Here is a 16,430-nt window from a genome sequence, read left to right as displayed (position 1 = left end):
GTTTACAAAATCATTTCAGAATGTTACGTGGTTTCTTATTAAAAAATGATTGACGGGGCAGCTAGGTGGCGCAGTGGATAGAGCACCAGCCCTGGATTCAGGAGGACCTGAGTTCAAATCCAGCCTCAGACACTTGATACTCACTAGCTCTGTGATCCTGGGCAAGTCACTTAACCCTCATTGCCTCCCCCTCCTCCCCCCAAAAAAAGATTGATATGTTTTGGACTTTACATCCGGGTAATTTCTGGATATCGCAGCATTCTTCCTCCTCCCAAGCACTGAAGCTTCCTATCTAACCAATACATTTAAGCTACGCCAGCCACGATGGTGACTGACAGCATGCTGTATTCTGCATTCTCCGCCAACAAGTCCTGGGGTATCATGTTGGCTTCTCCAGGGGTTGCTCTCCTGCCGTTTCCTTGGCACAAGGACCTCCCAGTGAGTCGTACCTGGCCTGTGGCCGTGGTAAGTGACTGAGGCAGGCTCGGAGTTGGCACCTGTCCGGGCTGGCTGTGACTAGCTGCGTGACACCAAGGCAGCTCGCAGTCTGTTACCTGCCTTGCTGTGCTGCCGCTCCGTTTTAGTCACCGCTCTGGTCCGGGTTGTGTTCTGTAGATAGAGGCGCATGTGTCTCCTGAGAGAATGTAAGCTGTTTGAGGACAGAGGCCTTTTCATTTATGTTTTTCTATCTCCAGTGTGTGACATGTAAGAGAGTGTGCAGGTAGGGGGCATACTTTTCAAAGTGTGGGACTTGGAGGCAGGAAGAACTGAGTTCGAATCTTGCCTTATGTGCTTACTAGCAGTATGATGCAGGTCCCTATACCCCGCTGCCTTAGTTTCCTCATCTGTAATTTGGGATAACAACCCTGACCTTGCAGAGTTGTGGGGATCAAATGAAGTAACAGGTGTAAAGTGTTTGTAAACCTTCATGTGCTCTACCAGTGCTAGCTCTTTATCATTAGATATTTGTTGACAACATCTCACCACTTCTAATTTCTTCCCCTGCACCCACAAAGGCAGGAGGGTGGCAGGCTTACTCTGCTCCTCTGCCCCCATCCCTCAGGAGCATTCTCCTTTGAGGTCCCCGAAAGCCCCACGACCCATGCGTGAGGCTGTTGGCATCCCAGGCCACTTCCCCAACTGACTGCAGTAATGGGCTTACAGTCTTGCCCTGGCTCACACAGCTAGTAAGTGTCAAGTGTCTGAGGCTGGATTTGAACTCGGGTCCTCCTGGATCCAGGGCTGGTGCTCTAGGCACTGTGTCCCTTAGCGGCCCCGGCCTTACAGTCTTCTGCCCCTCACCCTCTTAAGTGAAGGTGATATTAGCTTCCTTACTGGTGGCCACTCCTTCCAGTGATCACATTTACCTACCTCGGTGACACCTTGAGACCAGGCTCTGGGCAAAGTGTGGGTGGCAGGAAGTGGGGTCTGTGACTATGGGCCCGGATAGGGGTGGGCACCGACAAGGGCGAGCTCAGCCTCCAGTCAGGCTGGGTCGAGCCTCCTTTTCTCCAGGAGGTGTCACTGCCTCCCCATTCCTGGATGCTCCTACCACCCGGCTCTGTAGAGGCAGAGAGTTTGCCTCCCTCAGTGAGGGACCGACTCGCTCTCCCAGCCGGTGAAGAGCTCTCAGGGTGGAGGGATGTCCCAGTGGGTGGCCCTGGCTATGTGTGCAGGGAGCCCTCTTCTCACCCCCGCTTCCCACCCCGTGCCCCGTCCCCCCCCTCCACCCCTTTGAGGGACTCCCAAGGGCAGGGGAGGGGACCCCGTCTGGTCTCTCTCTCGAGCTGTCAGCAGCCCTCAATCCTTTCCTCTTCTGAAGAGGCCACAAGCCTTGTGTGCACAGCACCCTGTCTCCCCTCCTGCTCTCCCAGCCTCGCTGCCTCTCCGTCTTTTGAGGAAGGTCATTCTTACTGCCTTGGTCTCCCAGCTTCCAGGCCCTTACCTGCCCTCGGAGCCTTTAGTATCTGGCTTGGATTCTGGACAGTGCAGATGAGAGTCTGACCCCCCAATTCTGAACAGTTTCAATGGTCTTTCCCTTTGCTCCCTTGAGATGTCCCATCTCGGCATGGGGCCATTCCCAGAGTCGAGTCACAAGTGTCCTCAATCCAGCGTCGCCTGCTTTCTGCCCCCGTTGTACTTGTGCATCCCTTGGCCCAGCCCTGTCTTGCAGACCTCCCCTGCTTTTCCTAATCACCATGTTCGGCCTTGTGGGAAGAACATTGGCTCTGCAGGGGAGATCCCGGGATCCTCCAGGCCCCGCTAGGAAATGGGCAGGCCCCCAGACACTAAGGTTCAGCGTCCCCCGCGTGCGGGGCCGCAGGATGCTTCTCAGTGCTCAGGGTCAGGATGAAGGCTTAATTTGGGCCTGAGATCTCAGTCTATGGGTCAGGTCGAGGCTCAGGATCAGGTCTCAGTCTGGGATCAGTCAGGTTTGACCTCTACCCTTTATTTCCTGGGGGACTTCAGGATTTGTGGTGATGATCCCCTCACAGTCCGGTCTCCCACTTCCTAAGCTTAGTTCTAGCACCTTGAGCCATGCCCTGCCAAGGCCACCCCCAGATCGCCCATCTGGGCACTATTATCTCTAAGATCTGTCCCCATCATGGCCTCCTGTTCCTCCACTTCTCCACTTCTCGGCCCATCTCTGCCCTTTGGCCTCATGGATCTCGATCCTATGATCTCCTCACAACTCATGAGTCACCTGAGACCCTTGAAGGCTATTGCCTATGCTGGTTAATGGCTGCCCATTACATGCACTCTTGGGATCAAGAGGGATCGTGAGCGAGTGACCCCTAACACCCTGGGAGAACTGTGTAGATTTCCCAGCACGTCCGAGCTGCAAACTAAAAGCAATGGACAGTTATTGAGTTATTGAGCATCGACGTCATTGTCCTCACTTTCCAGATGATGAAGCCAGATGAGGGCCAGGAAAGTTAGGTGACTTGTCCAGGACCATGTAGCTGCTCAGAGCTGGAGGCAGGATATGATTCTAGGTTTTTCTCACTCCAGTTCTCCCTACTGTCCAACACTCCACCCGATTCCTTTCCTTCCATATGGAGAAACTGAATCCCCAAGGGGAAGGAGATTGGGGTCTTAGCCCAGAGCTCTTTGCCCTGGTGGACACCAGGCCAGGTCTTGGCTCCCAGTTCAGCTCCTCCCCCCCAACAATACTCCAGGGCCCCTCAGCCCTGGGCCAGGGTAGTAGGAGGCTGGTATCCACCCCAGGGCTGGAGGGGATGGTCGTCACATGAGCTCATGGCCAGAATGGAGAGATGGGGACACCAGGGGACATTGCTTCTCCAGGCACTGAGGACCATGTAGCAGACGGTCTGTGATCGTGTGTCTTTGTGATTGGCTGTGGGGCTGGAGATGACACAGGACACAGTATCTGGCTCTGGCTCTACCTCTGTGTGTAAGGGCAAGGCCTTTCAAAGACTTTTTGTTTTTGTTTTTGTTTTTTTTGCTGGGCAACAGGGGTTAAGTGACTTGCCCAGGGTCACACAGCTAGTAAGTGTCAAGTGTCTGAGGTCAGATTTGAACTCAGGTCCTCCTGAATCCAGGGCCGGTGCTCTATCCACTGCGCCACCTGCTGCCCCCTTGCAAAGACTTTATGCTCTTGGGACCTGGCCCTGACCCAGTTACTGGACTCCTCCTGGGGCCTCATTTTCCCCATCTGTGATGAAGGGTGTGGTCTAGCTGACCTTTAAGGTCCCTTCTACCCAGACCTACCCGGCATTGACCACCAGGGACAGCCACCAGCATCTCCTCAGCAATCCACAGAATCCTGCCACCCTCGTCTGAAGGACCCTCAGAGGCATCTAGTCTGAGCCTCTCCAGGACAAATATCCACAGTGAGTCCTCGGGGCTCTGCTTGTAGACCTCCAGGGATGGGGAGCTCAGCTCCTCCTGAAGCAACTGATTCTGCTTGGGGACAGTTTTCAAGCCTAAATCTTCCTCCTTGCCCCATCCTTCCTCCTCCTCGCCTTTTGGGTCCAACAGAGCAAAACTAAACACAAATGCCACAGACACTGCCCTCTCCCTGAATCTTCTCCAGGCTACCTAAGTCTCCTTTCCAGTCCCCTCGGACCTGGGTCATCCCAACTCAGGCTGCTTTCAGGCACTGCTCAAGGCTCCCCTGAGCCTGATCTTTCTGGGTTCCCAGTCCCTCACCTCCTGAGACCCACCCCAGCCGTTAGTCTATCATAGGGACTAAAAGAGGAAAGGAATAGGGCCTATCACCAGATCTGTCTGGGCCAAGGATAGGGAGGGCCAGGACAGGCTCTTGTCCAAACTGGGGACTATCCATAGAGACAGGGAGTCAGAGGCAGGAACAGAGACAGAAAGACAGGGAGGAGAGTGGGGAACTAGAGAGAAAAGAAAAATTGAGAAAGACAGAAACAGTGAGACAGAGACAGGGACATGGGGGGGACAGATAAAGACTCAGAGAAAGAAGGAAGAACAAGAAAGCTAGAGGAACAGGGAGACGGAGAAAGAGGGAGAGGTAGAGAGATGGAGAGAGACATAAAAAGAAAGAGAAGAGGGGTAAAGAGAAGAGAGGAGAGAGAAAGAGAAAGAGAGGAAAGAGAAAGACAAAGATAGAGAAAGGTGAAAGAGGAGAGGAGAGAGGAAAGACAGAACGATAAAGAGAGAAGGGAGAGAGGTAAAGAGAGAAGAGGAGAGAGAGGAGACAGGAGGGAGAAAGAAAGAGGAGAGAGAGAAGAGAAATAGAAGAGTGAGAGAAAGGGAGAGAAGAAGAGGTAAAGAGAGTGAGAGGAGAGAAACAGAAAGAGGAGAGGAGAATGTGAAAGAGGAAAAGAGAAGAGAAAAAGAGGTAAAGAGAGGAGAGAAAGAAAGGAGAGAGAGAGAGAGAGAGAGAGAGAGAGAGAGAGAGAGAGAGAGAGAGAGAGAGAGAGAGAGAGAAGAGAGAAGAGAGGGGCAGGAAGCCCTGTGCAGCCCATACAAAGAGGGAGATAGGGAGACAGAGAGAGCGGGAGACAGAGCCTTGGGCCCAGGGAAAGGGACTCAGAGAAGCCAAGAGCCTTGAGGAGACAAAGGGAGAGAGGGGCAATTGAGAGGACAGAGACAAGGAGGTGTGTTGGGGCAGCTGTTGCTGAAATGATGGTGATTTTCTCTTTAGAAAAGCCCCTCGGGCAGCTGGGTGGTGCAGTGGATAGAGCACCGGCCCTGGATTCAGGAGGACCTGAGTTCAAATCCGACCTCAGGCACTTGACATATACTAGCTGTGTGACCTTGGGCAAGTCACTTAACCCCCGCTGCCCTGCAAAAAAGAAAAAAGAAAAGGAAAAGCCCCTCATTGTCATCAGTGACTCCAAACAGCACTAGGCAGACCCTCCTCGAAGCCAGGGACTCACAGGCTCCTTTCCCTGGGAGGCTGCTGAGGCCCTGTGCAGGGTGCGCTACTTCTTTTGCCTGGCAGACTTTTGAGGTCCCTTTGGGGTCCCTGGTCAGACAGAGCCTGGTGCTGGTTCTCTCACTGATGGCCTGGGATCCTGGGAAAGTCCATTCCTTCCTCTGGGCCTCAGTTTCTCTATCTGTAGAATGAGCTCACTGAACTAGAAGGCCCATCGGTAAGCCTCCTGCCAGTGGGCATTGCTCCAGTGCCCAGTCTTTGGGTGCCTACATGGAGGCATTACAGGCTCTGGTTCCTGGGGAGGGAGTGGGGGTGATCTGGGCCAGTTCCAGGGATCCCTGGACACCAAAGCTGGGTGGGTCAGGGGATGTCAGAGTTGGGAAAACCCTAAGGGGAAGGGAAGGGGGGGATGAGCACTTATTAAATGTCTATTAGGTCTGTGAATAATGCTAAGTGCTTTACAGATATTAACTCATGGGAACAGATTAGTGGAGCTGGGAGGGGCCTCAGAACAGGGAATGTCAGAGCTGGGGTGGGGTGGGGAGGGGCTTTAGAGGTTGTCTAGTAGAATCCCCTCATTTTACAGGAGGGGAAACAAGCTTGGAGAAAATTTAGTGACTTGTCCAATGTCACTTAGTGACATTAGTGGGGACAGTGAGCAAGTGACATGAGCTGGGGGGACCTTGGGGGACTGCGAGGCAGGGGGTTAGCTGGAATGACCTCTGGCATCCCTGAGAGGAGGGAGGGGGAGTGATTACCTCCAGCTCTGTCCACAGCTGCTGAGCCTGGAAATTCCGGGGCTAAAATTAACCAGGCACTGGCTGAAACCAGAACTCAGAGCAGCAAAAGAGGACGGAGAAGGGGAAGTGAGAGCATCCTTGGGGCCGCCCAGCCGTGGAGGGCCTGACAAACAAGAGCCAGGTGGGGGCCGGCTGGTGGTTGGGGAAGAGGAGGGAGGGGTTGTGTTGCTGGGGCCGGATGTTTGTGACTCTGGCAGGTGTGTGTGCACGCGAGCGCCCACGTCCTTTGATTGCAGGGAGTCCGTGCCTGTTGGGGCTGGATGCCCAGCCTGATTTGTCCTCATCAGTGGGTACCCAAGCACTGACCACTATCTCCCCCCCCCCCCATCCCTCTGCCAAGCCTCGGCTGGGTGGATCTGGCCTTCGTCCTGAGACATTTAACATTCTGAACAGTAAATTGGAGTCAGGGTCTAGACAGCACGCCCAGGGAATGTGTGCATGACACCAATTTGGGAGGGATGGCTGACCTATGGGCTGACAGGAATGTACAGGGCTGAATCCATGAAGACCAAACCCACAGGGCAAATGTCAGGGCTAAAATATCCCGGGGGAGGCACGGTTAAACAACAGTGAATCCGGAAAAGACTTGGGGGAAGTTGGTGGATTACATGCTCAGCGTGGACATTATGGTAGCCCCAGAAGGAGGTGTTAGGGATTATTTTAGGAGAGGCTGGACTATCCAGGAACCCGTGGGTGATGATCCTGCTGTTCCCTGACCTTGTCTGGCCTCAACTGAGCAGTGTATTCAGTCTTGGGCCCCATGTTTTATTTTTATTTATTTATTATTATAAAAGTATTTTATTATTTTCCAGTTACATGTAGAGATAGTTTTCAACATTTGTTTTTATAAGATTTCTAGTTTCAAATTTCCCTCCCTCCCCTCCCTCCCCCCCTCCCCAAGACAGCAAATAATCTGATATAGGGTAACATTAAACGTATTTCTGCATTAGTCATATTATAAGAGAAGAATCAGAGCAAAAAGGAAAAACCTCAAAAAAGAAAAACAACAGCACCAAAACAAAAGAAATAGTATGGTTCAGTCTGCATCCAGATTCTACAGTTCTTTTTTCTGGATGTAGAGAGCATTTTCCATCATGAGTCCTTTGGAACTATTTTGGATCATTGTATTGCTGAGAAGAGTTAAGTCTATCACAGTTGATCAACACACAATGTTGTTGATACTGTGTACAGTGTTCTCCTGGTTCTGCTCGTCTCACTCATCATCAGTTCATGTAAGTCCTTCCAGGTTTCCCTGAAATCTGCCTGCTCATCGTTTCTTACAGCACAATAGTATTCCATTACATTCACATACCACAACTTGTTCAGCCACTCCCCAACTGATGGGCATCCCCTCAATTTCCAATTCCTTGCCACCACAAAAAGAGCAGCCATAAATACTTTTGTACATGTGGGTTCTTTTCCCTTTTCCATGATCTCTTTGGGATACAGACCCAAAAGTGGTATTGCTGGGTCAAGGAGTATGCACAGTCCCATAGCCCTTTGGGCATAGTTCCAAATTGCTCTCCAGAATGGTTGGATCAGTTCACAGCTCTACCAACAATGTATTAGTGTTCCAATTTTTCCACAGCTTCTCCAACATTTATTATTTTTCTTTTTTGTCATATTAGCCAGTCTGATAGGTGTCAGGTGGTACCTCAGAGTTGTTTTAATTTGCATCTCTTTAATCAATAGTGATTTAGAGCATTTTTTCATATGGGAATAGATAGCTTTGGTTTCTTCATCAGAAAACTGCCTGTCCATATCCTTTGACCATTTCTCAATTGGGGAATGACTTGGATTCTTGTAAATTTGATTTAATTCCCGAGATATTTTAGAAATGAGACCTTTATCAGAAGTACTGGCTATAAAAATTGTTTCCCAGTTTTCTGCCTCCCTTCTAATTTTGGCTGCATTGCTTCTGTTTGTACAAAACCTTTTTAATTTAATGTAATCAAAACCATCCATTTTGCATTTCATAATATCCTCTATCTCTTGTTTGGTCATAGACTGTTCTCCTTCCCAGAGACTTGAAAGGTCGACTATTCCTTCCTCTCCTAATTTACCTATGGTATCACCTTTTATGTCTAAATCATGTACTGGGCCCCATGTTTTGGAAGAGTCCAGAGGAGGGTCACCAGCGTGGGGAAGGCTCTTGAGTCCATGTGATGTGAGGATGGCTGGGGGGCCTGGGTGGGCAGGGGTGGTGGGGAGAGCTCTCTTCAAGGACCGAAGGGCTGGCATTTGGAAGAAGGGCTGGATTTAGATTTCTTCTGTTTGGACCAGAAATCAGATCAATTTGTGGATACTGCAGAGAGGCCCATAGAGGCTTGATGCCAGGGAGAGCTGGCCCAGAGTAGGCCTGAGGGGTCTTTAAAAGTCTTCAAGCAGGGGCTAAGGACCATTGTCAGAGATGTGGGGGGCTGGGGGTTCAGTCATAGGTTGTACTGAGTGATCACTAAAATCCTGTGAGTTGGATTCTGTTTTCCCTTGTCAAATGCTGCCTTTTGTGAGATCTTTCATCTCTGCGGTCCAGACTGTATCCTCCCCGAGCTCCCTTCTGGCTCTGTGACCCACCCCCACCATGGACCCAAACCCACAGTCCCACAGACATCCACAGAGACAGAATGGAAAGAGCTCTGGGAGGCTCTCAGTCAAGAGTCTCTATCTGACTTTGGATGAGCTGGGCTCTTCTCTGGGCCTCCTTTCCCTGACATTTCCCATGAGGGGGATTACATTTTGGGGTCTCCAGCTTGGAGCTTCCATTTCTCTCTTACCACCATTCTCTGTCCCAGTCATTAGGAAGCTAGACCCTGGGTTCCCATCCCAACCCAGACCTTTGTGGTCCTCGGCCAAAGTCGATGGCAAGCTTGGCTCCAATGTCCCCTCCCACAGCCCTAGCCAACATCCCTGTTCCATCGTTCAAGAAGAGGCAGAGAGGTTGGTCTCCAGGCTCTTCAGAAAACACTCTGGTGTGGAAGACACTGATCTCCAAGCACACTTGGGAGTGGAAGGAGAAAGGCTATGGGGGTGCCTCTGTCTTCTGCTCAGGTCAGACCACATCTAGGGCCTTGTCTTCAGTCTCCAAACAAAGAGTAGCCAGAGGAGGAATTCAGGATGAGGAAGGGCCTAGGGGTATGTGAGTGGTTGAAGGAGGTGAGAAGCCTCATCCCGGAAGAAGATTCCAGGGGGCACAGCTATCTGAAGGGCTCTCATGGGAGAGAGCCAAGCCTTTCTCTGCTTGGCCCAGAGGGAAGACCTAGGAACCATGGGTGGGAGTTACAGGAAGGCCAGCTTAGATTTGATGCCGGGAAAAACTTGCTCATATCGAGAGTTGTTCAAAATGGAGGGGCCTCCCTGGTGGGGTGGGGTGGGGTGGGGGTGGGGTGCTGGGCCTGTCCTCACTGTCCCGGGGGTAAAGCAGGCTCAGGGAACTTTAGAAGAAAGCAGGAGAATTTGAGCCTTTTAGTCTTTCTCAGCATAGCTCTGCTTAAACTATGGCTTTATTGGAAATATCTGAGAGGACAGATTATGTCCAGCAACGTGTCCCTCCCAGGAGGACCCTGTTCACACAGTGTGGGGGGCCCAGCACAAAGCTGACAACAGAAATGCTGGAGTACTCTGACCTTGTTTCTTTTTTTTTAAAAATCTTTTAAAATTAAACTTTTTTCAAGTTCATAAGTATTTGTAAAATTGGTCTGTCCCTATCATCATCTCGCTTCCCATGGAGTGAATGAAAGAAACAAAACAAACCCCTCAGTACATCTATCTCTATATAGCCGGGCAAAATGAAGTCCCGCATGGGCCACACCCAGGAGGTGGGGGGGTGGTGGTGGTGGTGGGGAGGGCGGTGTGTGTGTGTGTGTGTGTGTCGGTGTTTCATCTTCATCTCTCAGGGTCAGCTCTGACATTTCATCCTCTGTGTTCTAAGGCCCCTTCCAACAGTGGCATCCTCTGTTTTAAGGTCCCTTCTGGTTCTGACATGCTACATGAAGGGGTCTCAGACATTTTCTTGTCAAGGATTCCTTTACACCCTTGAAACTAATCAAGGATTCCCACAAACGGCTTTGGTTTATGTGGATTATTTATGTCTATCAGCGTTTATCATATTAGAAAGTAAAATGTTTTAGTATTAATGGAAATAGTTTTGACCTCAAGGACCCCTTGAGAGGCTCTTGGGGCCCCCAGGGGTCCCTGGCCCACCCTTGGAGAATTGCTGTGCCCCCGCCCCCCCCCACCCCGTCCCCCCAGTTCTGACATCATGGAACTTTCTCATTCTGTGGATGCTTCAGAGACTGGCCTGGGAGGGAGTGAGCAGAGACCTCGGGATGGCATCATGTCCTCTCTAAGTCCCCCTTTCAACCCATGATCTTGCAATTCTAGGTCGATAATATCAAGATTTTAAGATTTCAGTTTTTAAATCTTCAAAATTTCAAGAATTGAAGTCTTTGATTTTGTGATCCTAAGTGTCTAAGATTTTAAAATTGTGTATGGTGAGACTGTAATCCTCTAAGGGGCTTTGATCCCAGGACTCCCCCACCCCCACCCCCACCCCCGGGACCCCCATCCTGCTGGGTAGGAAGCAGGGCCTTGGCTGCTCTTCCTGGGACTGGGAGGGGTCCTCTATGCCCCCCTCCCCCTCTCTCTCCCCCTCCTAACTCCTTCAGGGGAGTTCGGGGACTCTCAGTTTCATCAGCTGCATTGGGTGGGGTGGGGGAAGGGGAAGACAGGCCCAGCTGGAAAACAGCTCTCTGCTGCTGGGGCCGAGATTGTCTGGAGCTCCCCTCCCTTGGCTCCCAGCTCTGAAGTCCTGCCTTCTTGACCTCTACAATATCTCCTGCCAATGGCAAAAGTGCTGGAATTGGAGTCACAGGGCCCGAGTTCAAATCAGGGCTCTCCCTGGTACTGTGTGTCCTGGGACCAATCATTTGCCTCTCTCTCTCTTGGCCTCAGTTTCCTGCCTGTAAAATGGAATAGTAGGATGTGCTGAGCTCTGAAGGCTCCTTCAGCATCAGAGGGAGGGGCCTGTGATCCTCCCTGGTCCCATAGCTGCCCATCTAGGTCTTCACTGGCAGCTTGTCCGGACCGTGGCCACCCCTGGCTCTCTCTGTCTCCAGACCTTCCTTCCACTGCTAGAATAAGGCTTTGTTTGTTAAGGTCTGACTTCAACTCAAAATTCTGGAGCGATTCCCCATTGCTCCTCAAGTTCAAGTTCCTTTGCTCAGTGTTCAAGGCCCTTCTGGACTTTGGTACTGTCTTTGATACCATCTAGACATATTTACTCAGACCTATCTGTGCTCAGGCCCCAAGGCAAGTCCTCATCCCCCTGAGGACGCCCAGGGATGTCTCCGCCTATGCTTGGGGTGGCTTCTCTGACCCTTCCTACTGTGTCCCTGCTTAACATTGAGTTTTGTTACTAATGCATTGTTGGTGGAGCTGTGAACTGATCCAACCATTCTCTCCAAAGAGACCATAGAAAAGAGAAAAGGACCATATGTACAAAAATATTTATAGCAGCTCTCTTTGTGGTGGCAAAGAATTGGAAATTGAGGGGAATGCCCATCAATAGGGGAATGGCTATACAAGTTGTGGTATATGAATGTAATGGAATCCTATTGTGATGTAAGAAACGATGAGCAGGAGGAGTTCAGAGAAACCTGGAAGGACTTGCATGAACTGATGCTAAGAGGAGCAGAGCCAGGAGAACATTGTACACAATAACAGAAACATTGTGTGATGAACAATGGTGATGAACTTGGCTCTTCTCAGCAGTGCAACGATCCAAAACAATTTCAAAGAACTCATGATACAAAATGTTTTCAACATCCAGAAAAAAGAACTGTGGATTATGAATGCAGATTGAACCAGACTGTTTCTACTTTTGGATTTTTTTCCTTCTTTTTTTGAGGTTTTTCCCTTGTGCTCTGATTCTTATTTCACAAGATGACAAATGTAGAAATATGTTTAATGTGATTGTACATATATAACCTATATCAGATTGCTAAGATGAGGAGAGAGGGAAGGGAGGGTGGGAGAAAAATTTGGAACTAAAAATCCTATAAAAACAAATGTTGAAAACTATCCTTATATGTAACTGGAAAATAATAAAATACTTAAAAAAAGAAAAATGTCCAATCATCAAAATAGTTTTGTTTCCTCCCTATTATCTATTTTTCCTCAATGCTATTATTTTTTCACTCTGGTTATATTATTTTATCAAAGCAGATATATTATTTTTTTTGTTCCACACCTTGTTTTATTTATTTTAGGAATATTGAGCTTTGTTTGATAAGCTTTTAGGGGAAAAAAACCCCAAGCATACATGGCCTTTGTAAAGAAAGTTCACATTGGCTTAATAAAGAACTTTCCTTCAGATATCATAAAACAAAACAAAACATTGAGTTTTTTTCACATCAGGTTGTGACCTTGGACAGAGAGCTCATAGAACTCGTCCCGCAGGAATTGATAAGCATTTATTGAGCACCTACCAGGTGCTAGGTACTGTGCTAAGTCCTGGGAATTCAAAGATGAAAACAAAGCAGTGCCTGACTCCAAAGAGCTTACACTTGATTAGACATGTCTTGGATGGACCCTGCAAATGGACCTGGAACTGGGTTCAGAACTGAGCGGGGAGAGGAGAGAGGAGGATTGCATAGACTTTGGGGAATGGCAGAATTCTTTCAATGACCACTGGTCTCCCCATTTTTTTTTGTTTGTTTGTTTTGTGGGGCAATGAGGGTTAAGTGACTTGACCAGGGTCACACAGCTAGTAAGTGTCAAGTGTCTGAGGCCAGATTTGAACTCAGGTCCTCCTGAATCCAGGGCCGGTGCTTTATCCACTGCGACACCTAGCTGCCCTTCCCCCATCTTAAAAAAAATCTTAATACATTTTATTTTTTTCCAGTTACATGTAAAGATAGTTTTTAACATTCATTTTTATAAGATTTTGAGTTCCAAATTTCACCCCTTCCCCTCTCTGCAAGACAAGCTATCAGATATAGGTTATAGATGTACAATCACATTAAATATATTTCCACATTAGTCATATTGTGAAAGAAGAATCAGAAAAAAATGGAAAACCTCAAAAAAAGAAAAAAAACCAACACAAACGTATAAATAGTATGGTTCAATCTTCATTCAGATCCCACAGTTCTTTTTTCTGGATGTGGAGAGCATTTTCCATCATGAGTTCTTTGGAGTTGTCTTGGATCATTGTATTGCTGAGAAGAGCCACAATGTTGCTGTTACTGTGTACAATGTTCTCCTGGTTCTGCTCACTTCACTCAGCATCAGTCCACTTAAGTCTTTCCAGGTTTCCCCCCATCGTTTTAACCCCACTATTCTTCCAATTCTTCTTCTATGGCTTGGATTCATGGAAATCTACAGGTAGACTCTCTGACTGTGCCATGCACCTGCTCACAGCTTCAGGGGCTACCTGTTGCTTCCTGGAAACACATGGAATCTCTCTAAAGCCCTTCATTTTTGTTTTTTTATTGCAGGGCAATGAGGGTTAAGTGACTTGCCCAAGGTCACACAGCTAGTAAGTGTCAAGTGTCTGAGGCCAGATTTGAACTGAGGTCCTCCTGAATCCACTGCGCACCTAGCTGCCCCTAAAGCCCTTCAACCTACTCCAACCTGTCTTCCAAGACTCACTGGATTTTGTTCCCTTTGCCTCCCTTTGGGATCCAGCCAAGCTGCCTTCTCTCTGTTCTGCATACATGTCCCTCCATTTTCACCTCTGTCTGTCCAGAGGCCATCCCCCATGCCTAGGATGCACTCACTCCTTCCCTCAGCCTCACAGAGTCCTCTTTCTTCAAGTTCCACTCCAGCCTCTCTGTCTTTCTGTATGAAGGCTTTCCTTATCCACTGACTGCCAGGGCCCCCTCCCCAATGTTGTCTTTATTTGTATTTTGCTTCTTTATGCTTATTATGTGCACAGTTATATATGTACTTGTTGTCTCTCCTCCTGGCCCCTTAGATTATAAGCTCCTTGAGAGCAGAGATGATTCTATCCTTTTTATTGGTGGGTATAGTAAGTGCTTGATAAATTTGCCCATTGTTTGATTGAGAATTACCCAGAGAATAAGGGAGGGAGTGTCTAACCAAGCAGGAATGATGTGGGTGGGTGGGAGAACGATGTGAAAGATCTCATCAGAGAATTGTGGGAGCAGTCACATGGAAAGAGGGAGGGACAACTGATGGACAGCCCAGTGTTCCAATGGCATCTGCCCTCAGGATGCCAAGAGAAAGGGGGGAGATCCCCAGCAGGTTGAGTGGATTTGTCGGAGGGGGAGGTGAACTTAGAGAGGAGGCAGCAGACAAGAGTCCCACAGGCAGGAAAGGCAGGGAGGGGCATGGGAGGAGGGAAGGCTCCTGGCGGGGAGATAATAATGGGGACAACACTGTTTCCAGAGCACTTTGATGTTTGCCAATAGCCCAGATCTTTTGGAGTCGGCCTATTTGTACCTTGTCCCCTCCCTAGACGGTGACCTCTGGGAATGCCCTTTCCCCTTCCTCTGTCTCTTAGAATGCCTAACTGCTTTCAGAACCCAAGTGTCTTCTCCTCCATGAGATCTTTCCTAACAGGTCACACTCCCCTCCCTGCCTCAGTTGTTAGTGCCTCCCCTCTTCCAAAATGATCTTGAGTTTGCTTTGTATATCTATTTGCCTGCGTATGTATTTTCTTCCAAAGAATCTAAACTTCTTGAGGGCAGGGACTATCTTTTTTTTTAGACTTTGTGTCCCCAGTGCTAGGCACATAAGAGGTGCTTAATAAGTGCTTACTGACTGATGGCCAGATTGTGCGCATATAACAGTCTTCTTTTAATTAAGGGACATAGGAGCAGTAGATGCAGCAGGGCTGCTGGATTGCTGGCCCTGGACTAGGAGTCAGGAGACTTAGGCTCCAATCCCCTGTGGCATCTGGTTCAATCTCTCTGTCTGTCTCTGTCTGTCTGTCTCTGTGTCTCTGTCTGTCTGTCTCTGTCTGTCTGTGTCTCTGTCTCTGTGTCTCTGTCTGTCTGTCTGTGTCTCTGTCTGTCTGTGTCTCTGTCTGTCTCTGTCTGTGTCTCTGTCTGTCTGTCTCTGTCTGTCTGTCTGTCTGTCTGTCTCTGTCTGTCTCTGTCTGTGTCTGTCTGTCTGTCTCTGTTTGTCTCTGTCTGTCTCTCTGTCTGTCTCTATCTGTCTCTGTTTGTCTCTATCTCTCTGTCTCTGTCTCTGTCTGTCTGTCTCTGTGTCTGTCTGTGTCTATCTGTCTGTCTGTCTCTGTCTCTATCTGTCTGTCTGTCTGTCTGTCTGTCTGTCTGTCTCTGTCTCTCTGTCTCTGTCTGTCTCTCTGTCTCTGTCTGTCTGTCTCTGTTTGTCTCTATCTCTCTGTCTGTCTCTGTCTCTCAGCTTCCATTTCCTCATCTGTGAAACAGGTGAATCAGACCATATGTTAGACCCCTTACAATCCCCTGACCGGCTGCCTCAGGAGGTGGTGAGCTACCCATTCCTGGAGGACTTCAAGCAGTAGCATCTGGCTCTTCCCTTGTTGGGGTGTTGGAGAGGATTCCTTTCAGGCTGCTGGGGCTTGGACTATGTGCTTGAGAAGCCACCTGAGAGGTGGCTCTGGCTCACAGGGTCTGTGCCTCTGGTGCTCCCCTCCCCCATCCGGGCTTGTTGACAAAATAAGGATTAAACAACATCAAAACAACGAGGGTCATCAGAACAGCTGGCATTTCTCCAGCTCCCTGTTTACTGGGTGTTTTACATACTCCTGCTAAATTGATGATCACAACAACCCTGCGGGGGAGGTGGTGCAAGTCCGTTTTACAAATGAGGAAACCCAGCTCAGAGATGGGAAGTAGCTTGCCCAGCTCTGCACACCTGGGATGTGATGGCTCCAGGGCTTCCTGTCCAGTGGCCTGGTTTTAGTGGTCAGATGGCCCAAGGATGAGGGCCACATCAAATCTTGGCGCTCTCATCCCTAGCCCAGATTCCCCACTTGATCCCCTGTCTACTAGCTCCTTCCCTCCCAGGTGAGGAAGCAGTAGGGGTGGTGGACAGCACAGTCACAGGGCCCAGCTTGTCACTCCATTCTTGACCCTCCCTGAGCAGCTCAGGACTCAAGATGAAAACAGTCATAGCATCATAAAAACAGGAGGGACCTCAGAGGCCATCTAGTTCAACCCTGTCATGGGACAGAGGGGAAACTGAGGCAAAGGTGAGGGAAGTGACTCATCCAAGATCACACAGTGAGCCTCTTCTTTTATAGATAA

The sequence above is a fragment of the Dromiciops gliroides genome, chromosome 1 (assembly GCF_019393635.1).
Source record: "Dromiciops gliroides isolate mDroGli1 chromosome 1, mDroGli1.pri, whole genome shotgun sequence".
NCBI lineage: Eukaryota > Metazoa > Chordata > Mammalia > Microbiotheria > Microbiotheriidae > Dromiciops > Dromiciops gliroides.
This window is presented reverse-complemented; position numbering follows the sequence as displayed.